This window comes from Protomyctophum bolini (assembly GCF_963924005.1).
Source record: "Protomyctophum bolini genome assembly, chromosome: 17".
In the NCBI taxonomy this organism is placed as follows: domain Eukaryota; kingdom Metazoa; phylum Chordata; class Actinopteri; order Myctophiformes; family Myctophidae; genus Protomyctophum; species Protomyctophum bolini.
Genome location: NC_137878.1, coordinates 827646 through 832061, shown reverse-complemented (window position 1 = coordinate 832061; position 4416 = coordinate 827646). Strand labels below are relative to the sequence as shown.

At 40.9% G+C, this 4416-nt stretch overlaps 1 long non-coding RNA gene across 1 annotated transcript; it reads left to right on the top strand.

Moving 5' to 3' along the window:
* The first annotated feature begins 1818 nt into the window (after positions 1–1818).
* LOC308331859 lies at positions 1819–4148 on the top strand. Its single transcript, XR_013965632.1, has 2 exons — positions 1819–1849; positions 2737–4148. It is a non-coding gene; the product is annotated as an uncharacterized lncRNA (long non-coding RNA).
* The last annotated feature ends 268 nt before the right edge of the window (positions 4149–4416 follow it).

The following is a 4416-nucleotide window of genomic DNA, read 5'->3' as shown; positions in this document are numbered from 1 at the left end:
AGTATAGATAAATGGGCATGTTGTGTAGTTTATTTTCCAGTTCGGTTACCTGTTCTGTACTTGGGAGGTCGGTACCTTAGGGTCCCTTGAATGTCAATCTACTCTCCATGGGATGCACTGTTACCACTGTCTGCTCACAGACAAATCTAACGTCACTTGAGTGTTGATGAGGTGTTTCAAATATGCAACAGGTGCAGTAGGAGATTGTGAAAACTTGAAACGTGAATTGGTGACCCAACATCACATTATTCCTCCCTCCCTGTAGAACGCTGTGGCCCCCCTGCTGCCTAATGTTATTATTAGTATTGTAAAAATTCCCGCTCGGGGCGCTGTGGGTGCTGGCGGCGTGTTTCCTCCTCCACGTCATCAGTGCCCATACCCGAGGCGGGGTTGGCGAAAGGGCCTTTCTGTGTGGAGTTTGCATGTTCTCCCCGTGTCCCCTAGGGTAGGTACCCTCACAAAAACATGCAGTAATCCTGGTCTCTAAACTGCCTCCCCCTGGCCAGCCGGGGCGCCTGATGGAGGGGAAAGGAACTGGTTGGAATAACGTGTTCCTTCCACGCGCTACGTCCAACCAGGGAAACTCCCCCCTGTCAGGTGTAAAGGAGCAACTTGGACACTAAAGCATGAAGGATGCATGAGTTAAGTCCGTTGCTCTCCCCAGGTTGGCGGAGGGTGTGTAGAGCCCAGGATCACATTAGATGATTGACACAGGGGTGAAAAATGGGTTACAAAATCGTGGGATAAAAGATATATATAAAAAAAAGTCAGTGATTTTCAAACTTTTTGATTTCAAGGGCCCCAAAAAAAGTATGAAAATATGTGCCAGGAACACAATTTTCTTTTTAAACAGACCTGCATGCTCATTTGCCATTTTCAAATGGCCAAAGTCTGTTGAAGTGCTTACATTTTTATTTTGCTGGGAACCCCCTCAAGGAACCCTGGGGGTTTCCGCAACCCAGACCCCACTTTGAGAACCACTGCCTTAAATTACTTTAATAACTGTCAACCTAGCTTTAAGTGGTCATCACTAATACTCATAAGATGACACCATTCCTGCCTACCCACTTTGTCGCAGAGGATAGCAATGTGTTAGTGATGGCCAATTGAACGATAGGTTGAAACTGTGTGAAGTGTTTAAATTGGAGCAGATTGATTCAATGCAAGCTGTTACAATGTAAGCCATTTAGTTAGAAATATGCAGCAGTGTGCATTGAACTTTACTCCTTTACCAGGAAATGATTAACCCATTTAGACCTGAGGACACATCTCTGTCACCCTATAGCTTTTTTTTTTTTCCCTGATGAAGGCTTAACCGCCGAAACGTTGGATATTTGTCTTACCTGCTGTCCGAATAAATATTGGTACTCTGGCTATTGGTGTGTGCGGCCACCTTCTTGTTCATTCAAGATCTCCTATACAGTTTTCTCCCGTGCGACGGCACCGCCACAAGGACTTTAGTGTGCGTAGAGCCTCTTTGTACACCCTATAGCTTTTAACCATGACTATAAACTTTACCTGAAAAATGGCAGATCTACATGCTCTGAGTGCTGCGCTACGAGCTTGTAGCTTGTTTTCTTTAACTCAAATCTTTGCTTCTGGGGGGGTCCCTGCTACAACATATTTTCAGATGGGGTCTGTGGCAAAATACAGATAATTCTCGGGGTCCTTGACATGAAATGGTTTGAGAACCACTGATAAGGTTTTGGAAGACATATTGTAGAATCTGGTGCCAGATCTCAATGGGTTAACAACACAAAAGAAAAATATTCTTTGAACAATTAAGTAATTGCTGATTTTCTCCTTTTCATTCTGCAGACTTAGCTGGTTGCTGTTGACCTACACTTGAGTAAGTATTAGTTATCAACACTGATGATGTTTTTACACAATATTTGTATTCAAGTTGAATATAGGTGCAAGAAGTGATGTCACACACACACACACACACACACACACAATTTTGACACATAGTAACCACTTAGGCATTATTCCTAGTATGGACTTTCAGTGGTGAGGTGACCACCGAACTACAACATGACGTCACTGAGCCGCGGTGAAGAGCATACCACGGCCACCGCCTCAGCCCTACTCTCTGTTTTTACTCGCCACCGCTCCACGCTATTTCAGCTCCGGTGGTCACCTCGCCACCGAAAATCCACACTATGAATAGGCCTTTAAGCCCTGTATGATTAGCAAAAATAGCAGACCGACAAGCTCACAACGTGACTTGTGAATTTGTAGCTTTATAGCTTAAAAACATACTTATGTTTATGGTGGAGGGGCAGATGTTTTGGTTAGGGACCCTTTGACCAAATGGCCACATTCTGAGCTTGTAGAACTGCTATTTGCAGCACACACCACTGTTGTACGATGGAACACACATTATACTTTAAATATTGAATACTATGGTTGATGTAATTAGCAATTGCATATTCTATACAGTACAGTAACTGACTACATAAGGCTTATTAATCCTGTGGGGAAGATTCTGCTCCAATCTCATGATTTTCAAAAGATCTGATTTTTTATTGTAAATCTCAAAGAAAGATGTATAAGCAATGAGATTTTGTAAACTGTTTATGCTAGCAAAGTTTGTGTTGTAACTTTATATATTCCATGAGAGGTGGAGTTAGTTGCTTTAGCAAACAACACAAGGTTTCTTCCCGACAGCAACATTATGCATTTATGTTACTGATATACTTGTATAAATGTGACTATGAATATTCTTTCTTTCAGGTAAACCTTGCGCAGTGAACCCTGGGTTCCAGTGGATCCTGTTTTTCTCTTAATCCAACACCCCAAACCCTTCTATCTCCCTGCTGCCTCTCTGTCTTTTGTCTCTACCTTTTCTCTATCTCGCCCAGAGAAGTCTCAGAGTTGGGAGCAACTCTGAGAGATCTTGCTCTGCTCCCTTAAGCAACCCCTTATACGCAACTTGATACACGTTTTGATGCATCCCTGATTTGAAACCTGATACAACCCTGATATGAAACCTTGGATACAGTTTTTCTCTTAATCCAACACCCCAAACCCTTCTATCTCCCTGCTGCCTCTCTGTCTTTTGTCTCTACCTTTTCTCTATCTCGCTCAGAGAAGTCTCAGAGTTGGGAGCAACTCTGAGAGATCTTGCTCTGCTCCCTTAAGCAACCCCTGAAACGCAACTTGATACAAGTTTTGATGCAACCCTGAAACGCAACTTGATGCAACCCTGATATGAAACTTGATACAACTTTTGATGCAACCCTGATATGAAACCTTGAAACCTTGGATACAGCTTTTTGAGACATTTGTATTGCCACACCTTTGAGCCATCTTTGTTTATTCACCTTTTGTTTTGGTTAAACATCCATCCACCTAAACACCATTTCCACATTCCTGAGTGATAGTTTTTACATTCCGTATACATTCATTTTTGAAATTATTTGTTTCTGGCTATCCACTATCTGGATCCGAACGCAGCCTCAACTCGATCAGCTTGGTGTCTGCACTCTACATACTGAACCAGGACCGGACTGCGTACTGGACCAGGATCATCAAAGCAAACACATTTCACAAACTGTTTAGAAATACTCTTAACATTAGTACAGTATATACTCCTAGCAAGGCCAACCTCTCTTTATTGTTCAGCTTCTTTATACATTGTATAGTAAAATATACTTGAGTAAAAATAAATGTATGGTAGTTCAATAGGCTTGTTTAGAATTCTGTTTGATAGTTAAACTATTTGCAGCTCTGACAAGTGGACCTGTCTGTGATCACTCTATTGAACAGCGGTCCATCAACTGAAGTAGCCCAACTGCTATATTAAGTGTATACATTACCAAGATAATTTTCCTAATCATCACTATATTGTTAAGCTATCACTGAATATTTAATCAGCACTACTTGAAGGTTTGTTGCTTGTGCTAACATTTGAGAAACATTTCATTGGTTCAAAACAAAACGGTAATTTCCACATTCCTATACATTTAGTTTAATCTTTGATCAAATACTAAATCTACAAAGGTAGTGTTCATATCTATATTAACTGTCTATACTGCCTTATAGATACACTGATTTAATGAATGACTGGTATTTGTTTGGTGCACTAATCGTTTAGTCTAACATTGCCTGTATTGCATTAAATGCAGCCCGTTTTTTTAAATTAATTGCAAACTTGACCACATTTCCTCTTTTGAACAGTTCTTTAAACTAAACTGCTTATTAATACTGTTGTAGCCTACATTGTTTAGAAAGTGAGATAATACAAGTGGACGTGTGACAAATCACTTGCTTCTGTTTGGTACTATAGTGAATGTCCCTCAGTGATTGAGATTGCATTGTGGTTTTCAGTAGCTCACATCTGGTATATTACCTAGAATTCTGTGAAACTACAGTTGACGTCTGGTCCTATATTACAATTGTTTCATAATTTTC